This window comes from Apodemus sylvaticus, chromosome 10 (assembly GCF_947179515.1).
Source record: "Apodemus sylvaticus chromosome 10, mApoSyl1.1, whole genome shotgun sequence".
NCBI classification, from domain to species: domain Eukaryota; kingdom Metazoa; phylum Chordata; class Mammalia; order Rodentia; family Muridae; genus Apodemus; species Apodemus sylvaticus.
In genome coordinates, this window is record NC_067481.1 from 8,161,654 (window position 1) to 8,181,482 (window position 19,829).

General features: G+C 48.8%; 1 pseudogene; it reads right to left on the minus strand.

Moving 5' to 3' along the window:
• Positions 1–690: 690 nt before the first annotated feature.
• LOC127694320 (keratin, type II cytoskeletal 8-like) lies at positions 691–2,135 on the minus strand (annotated as a pseudogene).
• Between the last annotated feature and the right edge of the window lie 17,694 nt (positions 2,136–19,829).

The window sequence follows — 19,829 nt, forward strand, 5'->3', positions numbered from 1 at the left end:
ATGGAGCCTCATCGTGGACTTTGTTAGGTGAACAGCATTCAAAACATAGCACAGGACAGTAGTGGAAAATTGACACCAGGGCTGGGGGATGGCTCATAAAAACTCACATGAGAAAGCCTTGCTTGTAACCCCAGTCCTGGGAAGATAGAGACAGGCACCTTCCCAGACAAACAGTCTAGCCTACGTGGTGAGTTCCCAAGCAGTTAGATCCTGTCTCAACAAACAAGGTAGATGGTTCCTAAGGACAGCAAATGCCCCAGGCTGATCTCTGATCTCTACATGCATGTGTACACATCAGCATCTTCAACATACACATACATACACTCACACACATACACACACATGCTAACACACACATATACACACACAGTCACACACACATGCTCACATACAAATACACACTCAAACACACATATGCTCACACACAAACACACAACACAATACACACATGCTAACACACATATACATACATAGTCACACTTTTTTTTTTTTTAGTTGATAGAGCCAGCTGAGGCTTTATTTTGGAAAATACAATTGAATTGGGTTTGGATGGGGGCCATTGGGATATCCCAGATAGGAAATTCCTCTCAAGGTTGGCCAGAGGATTAGGGCTCATCCTCAGGCAGGTCTCTAGTTCCCTGACCCTGGGCAGCTGCAGGAGCTCAGGCTGGCAATGACTTCAGTGGCCCTTCACTCGGACACCAGCTTCCCATCTCGGGTTTCAATCTGCTTCACGACCACAGCCTTGGTGCTGTGGCTAAAAGTGCTGGATCCCCTCCTACGGAACTGAAGCTGGGCTGGAAGGAGCTCATACCATAGTTGAAGCCAGGGCTAGTGAGTCCCCCATAGGATGAGGCTAGTCCTCCTGAGTAGCCACTGGTGGTCTTCGTATGGATACTCATGTTCTGCATCCCGGACTCCAGCCTGCTCTCCTCGCCCTCCAGCAGCTTGTGGTAGGTGGCGATCCCGATGTCCAGGGCCAGCTTGATGCTCCTGGTACTCTCAGAGCTGCCGGGCCATGTCCTGCTTGACCCGTTGCAGGGCAACCTCCAGCTCACTCAGCTTGGCGTTGGCGTTCTTAATGGCCATCTCCCCACGCCGCTCTGCATCAGCAATGGCCGCCTCCAGGGTTGCCCTCTGGCCTTTGAGAGCTTCAATCTCCGCCTGCAGGCGGCTGATGTTGCTGTTCATCTCGGAGATCTGTGTCTTTGTGCGGCGCAGATCATCCCCATGCTTCCCCGCCAGGGTCTGCAATTCCTCGTACTTATCTGGTACATGGTTTCAGTCTCAGCCCGGCTGCGGTTGGCGATGTCCTCATACTGGGCACGAACTTCGGCGATGATGCAGTCCATGTCCAGGGAACGGCTGCTGTCCATGGACAGCACCACAGACGTGTCTGAGATTTGAGACTGCAGCTCACGGATCTCCTCTTTGTGGATCTGCCGGAGGAAGTTGATGTCATCGGTCAGCCCTTCCGGGCGGGACTCGAGTTCCACCTCATTCGTGTACGCTTCATTCACCTCCTTCTTGATGAAGACAAAATCACTCTCCATCTCAGTACGCTTGTTGATCTCATCTTCATACTTATTCTTGATATCCTCCACCAGGCCCTGCATGTTGCCGAGCTCCGCCTCCAACTTCAGCGTCTCCTGGCCCAGGGCTTCTGGCTGTCGGCGGAGGCTGTTGATGTAGCTCTCGAACATGTTGTCCGTGTTACTCCTCGATGTCTTCTGCTGCTGCAACAGGCTCCATTTGGCCTCCAGCATCTTGTTCTGCTGCTCCAGGAAGTGCACCTTGTCAGTGAAGGAGGCGAACTTGTTGTTCAGGGATTTAATCTGCTCCTTCTCCTGAGTGAGCACAGCCTGAATGTTGGGGTCCACCTCCAGCTTCAAGGGGTTCAGCAGGCTCTGGTTCACCATGACCGCTGTGTTCCCCCCGACACCAGCCCCGCCAAAGCCGCCCAGACCCACGTTGCTGCCCAGGCTTCCCCAGAAGCTGCTGCAGCTGCTGTCCACCCTGGAAAAGCTGGAAGAGCTGATGCAGGTACTGGGTCCACTCGTGAATGAGCAGCTGCTGAAGGCCCGGGGACCGGAGGTGGACATCTTGTAGGATTTCTGAGTCACCCTGATGGACATGGTGAAGTCTGGAGTGAAGGCAGTGAACTGAAGATGGGGGTCTGAGAGGGAGCGGAGCAGCTGCTTCTAGACCACATAGTCACACTTAAACACATACACACATGCTCATACACATATACACACTCACACACATACACACACATGCTAACGCACACATACACTCACAACACACACACACATGCTAACGCACACATACACTCACAATACACATACACGTGCTAACGCACACATACACTCACAACACACATACACACACATGCTAATGCACACATACACTCACAACACACATACACACTCATTCTCATGCACATGGTTGGGTTGGATTGGTGAATTAAAAGGTTATGCACCAAGCATACAAAGTCCTTCTAAATGACGGTTGGGTCCCCAATTACCCTGTGTACAGTAGGTACCTCAGAAAGTCCTTGAACTTCATGTTTACCTGGGAACCCTCTAGGGAAGACCAACAGGAAGATCAGCCTTGTCTGAGGTTCCAGACTCCATAGAATAGAGTACCAAGTTTATCTAGTCAGACAGCCATGATCTAACCATAGCGCCAGTATAGCACTGTTATATTAATATATAAGTCTGTAGACTTCTGGAACATTCTAGAGAGTTCTGAATCTTTTTGGAAAATTTCTAGTTTTCTTTCTCTCATTCCTCTGGGAACACGAGTATGGGGAGACTGGTCATGGCAGTCACAAACCTGGTCTGCCAGGCCCACAGAGGGAACTCCCAGAGGCTGCTACCCTCCAAGTAAGCAGGGGTCTCAGGAAGGTCCCTAGCATGGCTGTGTGTGAGTTTGTGTGCATGTTCCTATGTTGATGTGAGTGTGAATGCTTCTGTGTTTATGTGTTGGTGTGAATGTTGACTGTGTGTGTCTGCATGGCTTGAGTCTCTGTGTATGCGTGCCTTCAGTGCGTGTGTCAGTGTATTTCCTGCTGGTGTCTGTGAGTGTGAGTCCCAAGGTGTGTCAGTGTATATATTTGAACATGCCTGAGTGATTGTGTGAGTCTTGCATGTGTCTTTGGTATGTGACAGTGTGTGTATAAGTTTCTGTGCAGGCATATGAGTGTGAGACTGTGTGTGTGTGTGTGTATGTGTTTGTGGTATTGTTGAGTGTGAGTCCCTGGGTATAAGTGTATGTATAAGTGTGTGAGTGTGTGGGTATGTACTGAGTATGAGCCCAGGATGTGGTGTCTGTGTGTGTGTGTGTGTGTGTGTGTGTGTTGGTGTGTGAATATGTGGCCTGTCTCTATAATAGTATAAGAGTGAGTCTCTGCCTGTGTCTGGGCATGTGTGATTGTGTGTTGGTCTCTGAGTATGTGATAACAAGAATCACAGTTTGTGCACACTGTGTGAGAAGCTGGTGAGCTATATATACATACAGGCATCCTCAGGGCGTCTGAGGTGTTCCCTGTGGAGTTTGCGCTAGTGTGTGAAGAAACCACTGAGGTCGATTCAGAATTGACTTGAGGCTGGGTAGTGGTGACAGACCCCGGGTGGAGAGGGACAGCAGGAACTTTGTTCCAGTGATTGAGTGGGGAAGGAAGCAGAGCTGAGAGGCCCAGGGTTCACTGGGAGGCCGGCAGGGGGCGCTGTGAGGTACAGGCGGCTGTGGCTTCCACAGGTCTTGGCCAAAGCTGGGCATCCAGGGCTTGGCCAGGGGACTTGTAGGAGCTAGAGGGAAACTAGGCCACAGAAACCGAAGAGGGCCTCCCCTAATGGGGCCCTGTCTCTGGAAGAAACCTAGGGAGGTGGCCTTGTTGTCTTTTTCTCCCCTTCACCAGGATTGACCCTGTGGTGTAGTGTCATAGATTTCCTGGGCCTTTTCTTCCAGCCTTCTGGCTTGTGTGTGCTCATTGCATATGCAGTTAGGGGTTCTCTGCCACTTTGTTCTTTTAAATAATAGCAATAGTGGCTAGGGGTGTTGTCCCTTCACTGAGGGTTTTCTCACTCAGAGCTGGGGCCCCCACCTCCCAGTCTCTCTGGTGGATCTGGTGTCCTAATCCTGGGTTCTGGCATCAGAGTGGTTGCCATGGGGACTTCACCATTTCGCATGTTGATGCTGGGTTTAGCGGGAGATGAAAGTGAAGGAAGTGGGGGGAAGGTGAGAGGGAGGAGGTGCGGGGAACAGAATTCTTAGGGTCTCTCCAGGGTCTGGGCTTGGGAGGTGGCCAGGAAGAAGTAGGGAAGGGTGCCTGAGTTTCCTCAGCCGGGAGCAAAATAGTGCCAGCTGGTGACTTAGAACAAAAGCTATATTCCTCGGTAATTGCCTGGAGTGGGAAAAAAAAAAGTCAAGTTTCAAGCAGAGTTGGTTCCTGCAAGAGGACTCCCAGGGAGGACTTCCACCTTCTCCTCCTTTCAGTCTTGTCTGTCAGTGTCCTGTTGTGTCCCATCCTGCCCTCATCCACCCACCCAAGTGCTCACACAGAGACACATCACTCCCTGACTCTCTGGGGCCTTCTCCTCCACTCTCCCCTCCACTGGGCCTTCTCTTCTGTCTGCATGCACATCCTTCTGCTCTCTCTTGTAAGAGCACTCTCCAGGAACCTGGGGAGGTGGCTCAGCATGTAAGAGCACTTGCTCCACAAGACTGAAGGCCCGAGTTCAAGTCCCTGGTTCCCTACATAAAAGCCTGTAACCTCAACAATATGGAGGGGGAGAAAGGCGGACCCCAGGAGCTGGTTAACTCACTAATAAAAATGGTGAGAGACTTGCACACACAGAGATACACACATGTACAAACACACATACATGCACATACACACAGGCACACACATGAACATACATGCACAGACACACACATGCACACAAGCATGCACAAACATGTGTTTGTAGGAAACACTCTTCAGGGGACTTAGGGCCTTCCCCTAGATCCATTATGGTCTCATCATCTCTGAGTCCCACTTTCCCAAAGAAGGCCACCTCCCCAAGCTCCAGTGATGGGGGACTTGGTCACAGCTGTGATTTAGATCTGAAATATTTCCCACTGTTTTAAATACCCCGTTCCCAGCTGCTGCTGCTCTGGGAGTTCTGACCTAGCTGGATGACTGGTGGGCCGTTAAGGGGTCTATCCTGGCCTACAGCCATCCTGTTCTCCACTTCCTGATCTGCCAAGATATGTGTAGTGACCGCTTTGTGCTCCCACCCCTGTGGCTGGCACAGCCCTGGCCACCACTCCTTCCTGGCCATGATGGACTGATGTCCCCCCAAACCATGAGCCCCAAAGAAATTCTCAGTTGTGCTGTTTCTGTCAGGTTCTCCATCACAAGGAAACAAGTAGTTAATATACAGCTTCACTCTGAGCCCCAGGGCCAGGCAAGGAGGCTCTGGGACAGATTTACCTTGGCACTTACAGGACTGCCTGCTTATGTCCCTAAGGGCCAGGCCAGGGCAGCTGTGTGCACACCTTCGCAAGCAGACAGGCTGAGTGGGCACCTGGCTATGCTACCTGTTTGTTGTGGGTCTGGGCGAAGTGGCTGACCCTGCTTGTGGGCTTGTCGGAACTGTAGGTCCAGGATGAAATGTTTCCTTCCTTGAAGGGCTGTGCGGGCAGCAGAGGGGTTCGGCTCTTTCAGCACCAGTTAGTAAATCATGTGTGAACACTGGCTGTGGCTGCTGTCACTCCTAACTAGGTCCTACTTATCACTTGTCCCAGGAGAATGAAACCATGCTTGGTAGAAATGCCCCCAAGGAGAATGGGTAGACGGAGACCTCAGACCTCACTCCTGGGGAGCTGGAAGTTTTAGACCCACCCTACCATGCAGCCCTTTTCAGGGTCTTTTTTTTTTTTTTTTTTAGATTTTAGAAGTGTGCATGTATGTGTGTGCTTGTGTGTGTGTGTGTGTGTGTGTGTATGCACCTATGTGGTGTAACTGTGTGTGTATGTGCTGTGTGTATATGTGTGTGGTGTGTGTATGTGTGTGGTGTGTGTGTATATGGTGTATATGTGTGGTGTATGTGTGTATGAGTGTGGTATATGTGTATATGCATGTGTGTGGTGTATGTGTGGTATATGTGTGTCTGTGGTGTATGTTTGTGTACACACGTGTGTGGTGTGGATGTGTGCATGCACATGGCATGAATGTGGAAGAAGGCAGTTTTCTCCTTCCACCATGGGTTCTGGGAATCGAACCTGGATCCTCAGGTTTGCAGCTTGCTGAGCCATCTTGGCAGTCCCTCTTTCTCAAGATTCTATCCCACACCATTCACATAAAACTTTTCCTTCATCTTTGGAAAAGTTAAGACAGGTAATGTCTTTTCCCTCTCTGGTAATCTGCCCCTCCCCCAAGAAGTTATTACCTCTTTGCAATGTGAAGACCTGCCTTTCCTTTTGGAGTTTGGTACGTGCTTAGCATAATGTGTGTCTCACAGTGATGACATTATAGAGATAATGGACACATTGCTGCCTGTTTGTGCTCGAATGTCCTTAGAGGCAACACAGAAAGTTGGATCCTTACGTGAGAGCCCTTTTTGGAATTTTTTCTCACTTATGAAATGAAGTCGGAGAACCACTGTCCTGGGGCTCACAGAACAACTGCAGATACACAATCTCGCTCTGTTCTCATTTGACAGGTGATGGCGTTGAGTTCCCAGGTGGTTTTATAGCTGGGCTGTAGTCACATGACTGGGAAATGGGATCAGGCTCTTCAAGACAAGGCTGTGTCAGGATGTCACTGGAGCTGGGAGGGTGACTGCTCTCTTGCTCTCTGTGTAGCCTATAACAGTATTTTAGTTTTTGTCTTTTTTAGGAGCATCCAGGATTGAAATCTCGCCTGCTCCAGGACGGCCCTCTTTGTTCTGTTAGCCTCGCGCTGTGCTGAGTTAGCTGGACGGTACCACTGAGCAGTTTGTAGGCTTCCTGTCATTATTTTTCCCTGCAGAGGAAGGCCTCACAGGACTGAGATCGTCTTGGTTTCTAGTGTCTTCCTGGCTGATGCTTCTAGAAGGAGCCCACACACATCCACTGTATTGAATTTGAATTTTACAGCAGTGTTCCAACCAAAGTCAGTGTGTGTTGGCATCCTCTTTAGGGCTTCTGTGGTGATCTCAGAGGACACCCCGTCTCACCCTGCCTTATGGATGCTGAGGAACCTCTCTCAAAACAGGTCCTCCGGTGGGCCAGGTGGGACCAGGACTCCACCCCCAGGGCCAGCCTCCTGCACAGCATTGCAGGAAATCTTAGAGGTCTTTCTTGGGACCATCACAGGCCTCCTATCTTGCAGGTGATGGAACCGGGGGCTTAAAGGAAAGATGCTCTCAGATTCCACAGTTTAGCCACCAGCAGGTCGCTCGCCTGAGCCACCTGTGTGGCTGTGGTCCATTTATTCTTTTAATGGGGTGTGGGGAGGGAGTTTGGTAGGGCGGATTTGCCCGTGGATTCACTCACTCAATGTTTGAAGGCACTTACTAAATGCGGGCCGCGCCAATGAACCAAACGGATAAATATCCCTGCCCTGACAGAGTACGCGGTCCAGAAGAAGAAGGGAGATGGACGCTTAATAGCAGACACACACGAGAGGAAATTATAGCTTGGAAGGAGATAAGTGCCCAGAAGAGAGAAAAGCAGCCAGAAAATTGAGATAGGAGTGCACCTAGAGGGGGCGGAATGGATCACCACGGAATGGCCAGGGGCCTAGGACTTTCTCTTTTCTCACCGAAGCATCCTGTGGAGTTTTAAAGGGAAAGCATCCACCTATTTACCCTGCTGGCTTCAGCGCCTGACTGATTACAGAAGATGGCTCTTTTGAGGCATCTCCAATGACACTAAGCAGTCCCTGAGCACAGGCTGTCCCTGGGGAGAGGGTAGAACCTGGATCCCAGCAGCCAGCACTCCAAGGAAGTAGAACGCGGTGTGTCCCTGAGTGGGTCTGTGCCCCGCACCACAGCGCCACCACCACCCAGCACAGAAGAGCCTGCTGACAATCATAAAGACATGCACAGAGCACACAGGACGGCTGCCCTTGGTCCAGGGCGGTTCTCAAAGGCCATGCTCTCTCTTCTTGAAAATGGCTTTCTTACTTGACCTCCAGGGTGTCAGAGGCTCCCATGTCATCTCTTTCTGTTCCTATCTGTGTCTCTGCTTCCCTCCCCCTTTCCCTGCCCCCCCCCCCCCCCCCCCGCCCCAGTCTTCAGATGTGGAAGAGACTGGTGGACTCAGTCCTCCCACAGCTTAACCGCCAGCTCTGTGCACACCTATCCATTCTTGTGCCTTTAAACACCATTTAGAAGCTGAAGACTCTTAAATTTTTATCTCTAGCTTGGACTTCGTGTTGAGTCCAGACTCGTATATCCAACTGCCTGCTTGATGTCTCCACTGAGAGGGCTGATAGGTAGTGGTGGCTGTGAATATACTCTGTTCACGTGTCCTGTGGTGGGGATCACTGTGATCAATACCTTGCTGTCTCCCATTGGTCCTGCCCTAGTGGTACTGTAGTGCACAGAGGATGGAGAGATGGAGGCAGGCCAGGCCTCTTCCAATACATAAAGGATGCCCCTAGAGGGGGAGATTTGACTCCTGGACTCCAAGCTAGTTCACCAAACCATTCTCAGCCTGTGCTGAGGGGAGGTGCCTCTCTGTCAGGAGCCCAAGAGGCTGAGATCTCAAGAGCCTGTGAGGCCCTAGAAATCAGGATGCTTCGCCCCATATCCAATCCTCTCTGCCCGCCTGCACCTTCAGTGAGCTATGAACACAGTGTACTTTAGTTACTTTTCTTCTTGATGTGAGCAAATGCCTGGTAAAAGTTCCTTAAGGAGGGGGTTGACTCACAGTTTGAGGGTACAGGCCATCCCAGCAGGGTGGCCGGCGCAGAGAGAGCCTGAGGCAGCTGCATCAGCAGTCGGGAAACTCACAACGATGCACGGCTCACTTTCTCCTTTTTCCTCAGCCCTGGCACCGAGTTCACGTGGCGGTGCTGCCTGCACAGAGGCTGGGTTTCCCCTCAGTTAAACTCTGCAAATACTCTCAGATACACCCAGAGGCATGTCTCCTAGGAGATTCCAAATCAAGTCAATAGTGAATATTAAATGGATGGAGAGATGGCTCAGTGGTTAAGAGCGATTGCTGCTCTTCCGGAGAACGTGAGTTGAGATCCCAGATCCCACAAGTGCTTGAAACTTCATCTGCAGAGGATCCTGTACTTTTTGGCCTCCATGGCCACCCTCTGCTGATGTGTGTGTGTGTGTGTGTGTTCTCCTCCTCCTCTTTTTCCTCCTTCTTCCCGCCTTTGCCAGCTGCCTCCTCCTTGGGTGTCACCAAAACAGCCGGCTCTGGGACATCTTATTTTTCCCAGGTGACTTAGTCGTGGGTTTTGATTTGTGGCTGCTTATGTTTTTGTTGTTGTTGTTTTGTGATGGGAGGCAGGCTTTTACTATGTAGCCCAGGATGGCTGGACCCTACAATCCCCCTGCCTTATCTTTACATGCACTGAGATCACAGGCGTCTGTTCACCAGGGCACCTAGCTGGTTCTGCCGGTGCCCATCGCTGGAGTGACAGTTCCCTGGAGGCAGCATGCTGCTGTCTTCTCTATGCCAGGGCTGCATAGTGAAGGTTCTCAGTGAATATTTGTTGAATGAATGGATCCTGAAGCTACTCGTCAGTGTGCCTGATACATAATGGTATTTGATAAATATTAACTATAAACTTTTGACTGTTTATATTTCATAAAATTCAGGAACTTGCTGAGCAGAGAAGTAAAATGATCCTCTAATCCCATTGTGGAACTGCTCTGGGTTGGCTTCTGAAAAAGGACAAAAACAATATATGCAGACAGAAAATCCCTGTAAGTACCCAAAGCCATAGAAAAAATAAGGAGCCTTCTACCACTACCTCCTACACACCTGGGGCAAACCCAATGGGGCACTGGATCTCGGGGAACATTTCTCAGTGGTACTGATGCTGGTGCAGCTGCTGTCAGGACCCCAGTTTTAGAACCATGAATTGAATGCTGCTTCTTTAAGATGCCACTTGTCTTAGTCAAGGTTTCTATTCCTGCACAAACATCATGACCAAGATGCAAGTTGGGGAGGAAAGGGTTTATTCAGAGTACATTTCCACATTGCTGTTCATCGGCAAAGGAAGTCAGGACCGGAACTCAAGCAGGTCAGGAAGCAGGAGCTGATACAGAGGCCATGGAAGGATGTTTCTTACTGTCTTGCTTCCCCTGGCTTGCTCAGCTTGCTTTCTTATAGAATGCAGGACTACCAGCTCAGGGATGGCCCCACCCACAGTGGGATGGATGAGGGATGGTACCTCCCCCCTTTATCACTAATTGAGAAAATGCTTTACAGCTGAATCTCATGGAGGCATTTCCTCAAGGGAGGCTCCTTTCTCTGTGATAACTCCAGCTTGTGTCAAGTTGACACACAAAGCCAGACAGAACTCTATCCCTACAGTTTCTGCCCCTCCCCCATCCTTTGCCGCCCCCACTCTGTGCTTTTCCTCATGGCGTTCATCTCAATTTCAATTGTACATCTACTTGTGTCTACTGATGATCTTGGAATTTAGATTAGACCAGAACAAACAGGTTGACCCCTGTCATCCCTTACTGGATAAAACCATAAGACAAAGACTAGTAACGGACACATATAGCCAGTCCTTCTCACCTCTAGAAGGAATGAAACAACATTGGTTGAGTATAAGTAACTTCATTGTCCTGGGACAGACTTTCAGAGTGAAGCCTGGTTGAAGCCACCATTGGCTGAACACCAACTCTGTGCCAGGTAACTATGGGAGCAGGATCCATGGCTGGTTTTGTTTGTTTCTATATTCCCAGTGCCCGGCCTATAAATAATAAGTAAATTAGTGAGTGAGAACGCAATCAGATTTCCATGTCCACAAAACCTGTATCCACAGATTTAAACAACCGTGGTTTCAAAATAGTTAGAAACAAAGACATATGTTCTGAAGATTATTTCATTCATTTCTTCCCTAAACAATGCAGCCTAGCAATGCTTTACACAGACCAGTCCTGGCAAAGTCATTATAGATAAACAGATGACTCAAAGAACACCCAGGGGCACGTGTATGTGCCATGCAAATCCTGTATCCTTTTACACAGGAGACCTAAGCACTAAAACAAGAAGGACTTGCACACAGCACACAAGAAATTTAAGCTCTGGTACATAATGGACTTGGGCATCAGTACATACATAGGGGCTTTACATTCTTACATAACAGAGTATCATTGCAAGAAGGATTGGAACATTCAGGCACACCAGAAGATCCCATTACAGATGTTTGTGAGCCACCTTGTGGTTGCTGGGAATTGAACTCAGGACCTCTGGAAGAGCAGTCAGTGCTCTTAACTGCCAAGCCACCTCTCCAGCCTTTTCAACATTCCTACAGTATCAACGTGAGCATTGACACAGGAAGGACTTCATGTGGTTACGTAATTGATTTAAACACTGGTACACAATGAACTTGAAAATCAGTACTCAAAAGACTTCAGCATTGGTACACAATGGACTTCAACTCTGGTACAGGACCTACTTGAGTGCTGGTTAACAAAGCACTTGAACATTAGTACCTAACTTGAACGTAGCTCATAAGGGTCTTGTACCTTGGTACATGAAGGAATGAGAGCTGGCACATAACACAAAAGATGTGAACACTGCTTGAGAAGAACTCCCTGGATGGAGGCTTAGAGTTTTGAAAACCTACTTTAATAAGGGTTCTTAAGAGGTAGGGGGGAAAAGGTTAAGAAATGAAGGATGTGGACCTATTTAGAAGTAGTTCTTTGGGGGAGATTCCAATCTTCATTGTCAGGATATCAACAGTCCAGTCCACAACATCAAACATGAATCAGCAGCAGTGGCTTGACCCAGGAGAAACAGCGAGGCTCTGCAGAATAGAGGAAGTGGCATGAAGGATCCAGAATACCACAACGTTCCTCCGGCGCGTTTCTCTTTATGAAGTCACAAGTGAACATCAGGGAAGACCAGCAAAGCGTTGCAAGGTGAACCAATGCAAGAGAGTCTTTTCACTTTCTGTGGGGCTATATTTATATTCTAAATATCACTCTCAAGTGTCTGCTTGAGCGAAACATCACATGCCATTTGACAGTTTCCAGAAAACAACCACGTGTTTGTTCTCAGCAAAACGTCCTCTCATAAGACAGCTTCCAGAAAAAAAAAAATCACATGACACACCTGAGTCTCCAAAGAAACCAGGGATTTCCACTTCAACTCATTCCTGAGTATATAAGGGAATGAGCAATGATACAAAATATCACATGGACACATCCTCTCAAAGATGACCATATACAGTAGCTCTGATTTTTATTTTCTGTTCTGTTCTATTTTCTCCTCCCCTGAATATAGAAGGAACAGCCCACTAATGTATATAGTATATAGCATATAGCATATAGCATGTAATAGCATATAGTACATAGTAGCATATAGTATATAGTAGTATATAGTATATAGCCTATAGTATATAGTACATAGTATATAGTATATGTAGTGTGTAGTGTGTAGCATACAGCATACAACATACATACAATATACAGTATATAGTATATAGTATAGGGGACCTATCACATCTCAGACTGGGAAGCTTGGATCTTTCAAGAAATTGTGCCTGGTCTTGCTTTACCCAGACCCAGGAAATTCTGAGCTTCTCCCAGGATCTTAGAGAACACCTGAGAAGACAGACACCTCTCCCTTCTCACATAAAACAGTGAGAAGAAAGGCCGAGGGAAGGGTTCGCTGCAGGATTATCCCTATTAAATACAAAGCAGAAAGGAGCAGGAAGATCAGAGTGAGGAGGGGAGGAAGTGGGAAAGAAGATGAAGAGGGGGAGGGGATCGTCCCACTGACAATGGGTTCCCCTCTTCCTAGGCGTCTGCAGGCTACCTGCCAAATCAATTGATTACATCTGTAGGCAGAGTTGCCTTTTTATTTCACACCAATTTTCACAGGCGGCGTAAGATAAAAATGGAAGAGACGGAGTGAATGGGAAAGATGATTGAATGTTGATGTAAAAGGGAAGGTGCAAGGAAGGGGGGCAGGGGACACACAGCTACAGAGAGAGAGGGGGAGAGAGAGAGAGAGAAAGAGAGAGAATCATCCCTGATTCAGGGGTCCAAGGGCTTAGTGAACACTGATGATCCCAGACTCATTCACTGTGTGATATTCCCTGGACCTCTTCTCCTCTTGGGCCCTCAGTTTCCCTTCTGGGAGCATGGTGGGAATAAGTTACTCGGCACTGATGCTGGGAGCACTGGCCAGTGAGATGTTTGAGAACTGGGTTGTGACTGGCCAGGGCTGAGAGCAACAAGCAAAATGCAGGCACTACAAATGGAAAGAAATGATCATTGCATGGTAGGTTCCATCCTAGACTGATTGATGTGGATGCCCAGGGAGTTGATGCACTACTTATCCCTGAAAGGGCTCTCCATCAAGCTAGCTATCTGGGCCATCTTCAAAGGCTAGTGGTAACTATAGAACTTTATTTTGTGTGTAGGACTACATTGGGGAGGATCCCCATTGAAAAGCTCTTCTCAGTGTGGTGGTTTGAATATGCTTGGCCTATGGAGTGACACTATTAAGAGGTATGGCCTTGGGTGTGGCCTTGTTGGAGTGGGTGTGGCCTTGTTGGAGTGGGTGTGGCCTTGTTGGAGGAAGTGTGTCATTGTCGAGTGAACTTGGAGACCTTCCTTCTAGCTGCCTGGAGACAGTCATCTCCTGTCGGCCTTCAGATGAAGATGTAGAACTCACAGCTCTTTTTCCAGTGCCATGGCTACCTGAAGCTGCCATGCTTCCCACCTTGATGATAATGGACCGACTCCCAGAACCTGTAAGCCAGCCCCAATTTAATGTTTGCCTTTTTAAGAGTTGCTTTGGTCATGGTGTCTCTTCACAGCAATGGAAACCTTAAGACTCGCAGAAACCAGATTTCCAAGGTTGTGGATACCTCTAGCTCTACTGACACTATTCTATCCCTTTACTGGCTAATAAAGTAGATATCTTGACCCCCACAACCACCTGCTGGCTAAGACATTTAGTAGCAAGCACTGGTCCAACTGCGGTCTCAGTTCCCAGCAAGGCTAGCAATGGCTAACTGCAAACTTCATCTCCTCTTCTTACGTTACCCCAGCCTGTAAATGGGACAGGAGCTCTAGTTCCCGTTCCACCCATAGGTGCTTCTTCCAAATGAGCCTGAGCTACTGTTGAGTCTGTCATCTCTTATTATCAAGGACATAACAGTCTGCAGACAAAAATCTGGGAGCCAGGGATCAAGTTCCTCAGCAGGAACACTTCCCATCATCCCCTTCCTTCCACCCCCATTCCCTGGTCCATTTCCTTATCCACGTCCACTTCCCTATCCATGCCCACTTCCTTATCCACGCCCACTTCCTTATTCACACACACTTCCTTATCTGTTCCTATTTTCACACCCATTTCTGCCCCCTCTCTCACTTCCCTGAGTCACCTCAGCACTCATGTCTTCTCCATGGCTCCCCTAACACACAACAGCAGCCAGTTTATCATGGACCCAGTAGATCTCTTCCCTTGTGGAGTCTCAGGGTCCATCAGGTGAACCCCGAGAATCTTGGTGCTGAGTGAATCTCCCCTGACTGCCTTCAAGGTAACTACTGATAAATGTCTGGGTAGAGCTCCCTTCACCTCACTTGTAAACCTCCCCCAGGATGGCTGTTGGGTTGTGGGCACACCCTTTTGTCTCTTTTCAGTTTGCTCTGCTTAATCAACTGAAACTCTTAAAACTCCACCAGGCAGCCTGCTGGGGTGCCCCCTTCATAATTTCTCAATGCTCAGATGGACAAACAACTCTAAAACAGAAAGTCTCTCATATTTTACTGTCCTTAAGATCCTCCAGGCATTGGTCACCACTTGCCCCAAAGTAGTACCTCAGACTTCAAAATTCAGAGAGTTCTCCAAGCTCCCTCTAACAATGTCAACATCCATTTATCCATCCATCCATCCATCTATCTATCCATCCATCCATCCATCCATCCATCCATCCATCCATCCATCCAAGCCTTGCTTGTCTCTGTTCTCAGTTCCCTTGATGGCTACCCTGTTCTGCCTCTCAGCTATTACAGCTCCATGAATCCCCTCCCCCTAACCCAAGCTTCACACTGTCCAACTTCCCAACTGGATCTACCCAGACTTCCTCTTCTCACTTGGACCCAGCTGATGAACTGTTATGGCCCCTGTGAAATACCTCCACCAACATCCTCCTGTGACCAACCTTGCTGTTCCAAACTCACCCTCTTGTCTCCTTCTCAAACCTGACCCCACTCCCATGCTTCTCCCTCCTTGGCCCCTCTCTAGCCTCCTCAGACTGTCCTCCCTCTGAGAGAAGTAGCGAGACCTTGAGGTCTTCTGTGCATGCAGGCTCCTTCTCCTCAGACAGTCGTGCCTCAGATTGAAAAAGACCCAGGCTCTTGTTCTCCTGATCCCTCTACAACTTGCTGAAATGAATCCCAGGGATTTACCCAAGCCTTTGGGTTGACATGGTACGACGTCTATGTCCCTTTTCTCTCCCTTCTCCCCTGAGAGCCATGGGTGCCTTTGGGTGGTAGCACAGGCCCATGCGGACATCCTCAACACTCAGGATCAGGACCACAATCTCGTAAGGGTGATTGACACTCCCTGAGTGACCCTAACTAGAACTGCCAGGCCACCTCTGCTGATCTCTAAAAGGGGATCATAGGTCACTTGTTTCCTGGCAGGCATGGAAAAGACAGCCCTTAAAGCTGTCAATCATGAACACAAATCAGAGCGACCACTTGAAGACCAAAGGAGACCCATCTCTATCTCCCTCTCGCCTTTCAAAGGCCACGGCCAACCTGTCATGACCCATCAGCTGACTCAGATGAGGGGCGATTGTACTCACACCTGCTCTTTGTCTCACAACTGCCCACAGATAGGAGATTAAAGTTCCGAAAAACTTGGCGATGGCCCTCAGAACCCTCAATGGGATGTAGTTAAAACAGCCTTCAAGGTCTTTAAACAGAAGAACAAAGGAGCCAAAGTTTAAAAGGGACCAGGCCATGCGCCAGATGCAGGAAGCGGACTTTTCACAGGGTTCTATAGTCTGAGGGGCTGGGAAATGGGTCAGCATGAGGCCTGCTTCAAATGAGGCCACAAGACCATTGAACAAGTGCCTACTCCAGACGGGGCTGCCTCCATGCCTCTGACCCATATGTAAGAAAGAAGGACAATGCTGACTGGATTGCAAGGAACTCAGCCCCATTCTATCAACCCCCATAGGTCCTGGATGCCTGACTCAGGCTTGGCTAGGAAGCTTTGAGGTCCACTGGTTACCTGTCCTTCCATTATAACTGTAGAATCATGTGTTATGCTATCAAGTTTCTTCTCATAAGCCTGCTTTGTTCTTATTGGATATGGGGGCTACTTATTCAGTCTTGACAGACTCCTGAGAATGCCTCCTGGGGTTCTCTTTCTGTCTATGATGAGGGTGGACAGAATACCTTCACACCCAAGACTGTTGGGCCTGGGTGTTACCCAATGTGTTTGGCCAGTCTTTTACATGCTTGCTTCTGATGGTCCTACATGGTCTGACACCTCTTCTGGGCAGAGATAATCCTCCCTAAATTCTGTGGCATGGTGCCTTCGCCCCACAGAGCTCTGCTCGCTTAACCTTTGCCTCACTTCCATAGGCTGCCCCCACCCTTCTTCTGTACTAACCTCTTACCTTCAGTTCATCCCCAAGTTTGGGGCACCTCAGCGCCTGTGGTCCTCATTCACTAAGAACCATTGTAATTGGGTTTCAGAGTGCTTCTTTGCTTCTTCATTAGCCCTACTGGTTATTAGCCCTACACTTTATTCTTACAATTAGCAGGCCTCACTCCTTGTCCTAAGACCTCAGACTCATTACCCAGGCTGCCATTCCTAAACCTTCTATTATTCCAAACACCTACACCTTCCTACCCCATATTCTGCTCTCTACTCGCTTTTATGTGCTCCTTTATTGTACCTTAGCCCCTCTCCCCCAATCTGCCAAGACCTCTTCTCTTTCACCCGGAATGGTCCCAACTGTCAGATCACCACCCAGCTTATCTGGATGGTCCTGCCTTACAAGTTTGGAGGGAGCTCCCGATGATTTGGAGCAAACGTCTTCCTGTCAAAACAGTCAAACAAGGTAAGTAGAGGTTGGTCTCCATGCCTTAAAGGATTTGGAGTCGCTGCACTACTGTCCACTGAGATGCCAAATCTTACACTCTGCCAGTCAGTCCCTGTTTCCCCTTTCTCTATGGTTTGATGTGGCCATAGCACATGCCTCTGAAACATCAAATTTCCCAATATCTCACTATGTAACACACCATCCAGTTCATTCAGTTTCTCTTCAGCTGTGTCTCCCTCCCCAAAGCACAAACAGCAACCTCTCTGAGTTTCTCCCCTTCACCTCTGAGCCTTTCTCCCCTTCACCTCTGAGCCTTTCTCCCCTTCACCTCTGAGCCTTTCTCCCCTTCACCTCTGAGTCTACCCCTTATGTCTCTGAATCTCTTTCCTCACCTGAGTCTCTCCCCTCACCTCTCTGAGTCTTTCTCTCTTCACAGTTGTTTTCTCACACTGCAAGGATCCTATCAAGAGTTTTTCACTCCCCAAAAGAAGGGGGCCTTCTCTCCTTCCTGTGGTTCCATGATTTCTTCAAGATCTGGTTGCCCAGTTTCAAGATTCTTACAAAACCCCTCTATCTGATCCCCAGAGAATCTTTCTCTGACCCTCTAGATCCCTCCCAACTATCCAGACTTCATTGGCCAAGTTCAAGAAAGCCTTTCAGCTGCCCAGCCCCAGCTCCCCTAAACCCTCTTCATTCATTCCCTTCAAAACCTTACCCTGGCCCACTTTGCCAACTGTCCAACAACTCTCCCTTTCTGGTGACAAGCCTGCCACAAGAACTAGACATGGTAACTCAGTGCAGGCCTCTAAGCCTCGAAGACTTTGGATCAGCACTTCTGGCCCCCAAGACACCAACCTTATATGATCCCAGCCAATCACTATTTTCTCCCTCCACAACCCATATAAGCTCATTAGCTACCATTGCTTCCCTCCCTCCCCCTCCATGCTACATTTTTCATGTTGTTCTTTTATAACCCCTGTAGCGCGTAGATTATAATGCTACCCCCCTCCCAATAGACATCTATTTGAATACTTGGTCTCCAGTTGGTGGAACTGCTTAGGAAGAATCAGGAGGTGTGGTCTTATTGGAGGAGGTGTGTGTGTGTGGGGGGTGTTCAAAAGACTCACAGCATTCTAAGTGTGCCCTACTCCCTGCCTCCTACATATGGATCAACATGTGACCTCTCAGCTACTGCTCCAGTGTCATGTCTGCCCCTGAGCTCTGCGTCATGATGGCCATGGAATCTGACTTTCTGAAACTGTGTTTTAGTTAGGGTTTTATTGCTGTGAACAGACACTATGACCAAGGCAACTCTTATAAGGACAACATTTAGTTGGGGCTGGCTTACAGGTTCAGAGGTTCAGTCCAGTATCATTAAGGAGGGAACATGGGCAGGCAAGAAGAGTTGAGAGTTCTACATCTTCATCTCGAGGCTGCTAGCAGAATACTGACAGGCAGCTAGAATGAGAGACTTATAATCCCTACCCACAGTGACGCACCTACTCCAACAGGGCCACTTCTAATCCTGCCACTCCCTGGTCCAAGCATATACAAACCATCACAAACTATAAACTCCAAATAAAATCTTTCTTTGGCCATAGTGTCTTCTCACAGCAGTAGAAAGGTAACTAAGAGAACCCCTTTTACTGGTGATCCCCTTTCCTCAGAGGACACTAGAGGTCACTCAGTTCCAGCCTACTCAGTGTACCCCCTGCTCCAGCCCTCCCACCTCCAAGCAGTCTGAGAATGGCCCGGCTTTCATTTCTAAGGTCACCCAGTCCCAAACCACTTACTTCCCTTAGCATAAAACTGACCCTTTGGATTCCCTACCATATTGGATCCAGAGTTAGGTGAATTGAAGCAGGCAAACAATTCAAGGTCAAATTCAATGTGGCCTTAAGCTCCTGTGGCCTCCTCTGCTTCTCACTGCTTCTCTCCCCAGGAAGCCCGGGAACCTTGACCCATTTGAACTCATGAATGGCGACTGTCTTAGGGTTTCATTGCTGTGAAAAAACACCATGGCCACAGCAACTCTTATAAAGGATAACATTTAATTGAGGCTTGCTTACAGGTTTGGCCCATTATCATTATGGTGGGAAGCACGGCAGTGTCCAGGCAGGCATGGTGCTGGAGAAGCCGAGAGTTCTACTACCTTTTGTTCTGAAGGCAGCTAGGTTAAGACTGATTCTCATGTGATTAGAGGAGTAACTCCCAGTCCACCCCCAAGAGTGATATACTTCCTTCAAGAAGGCCACACCTACTCCAGTGAGGCCATACCCCCTAATGGTGACACTCCCTGGGACAAACATATTCAAGCCACCACAGTGACCAACTTCCCCATGCCTAACCAAGGTTGCCCAGGGCTCAAGCCACGACAGCAGAGCCATACCCACGAGCCCTCAGTTTCATCTTTGCCTTAATCAAATAGTTGGCTGGATGCTCAGATGATCTTGACTCAGCATCTCCCCTGGGATCCAGCTCTTCTCTCCCTCCAGCTGATGGGTTGGCTTGTCCATCTATACCCAATGCCTATCTACCCGGACAGACTCACCCAAGGGGCTTTACCCTAGAGACCAACCAA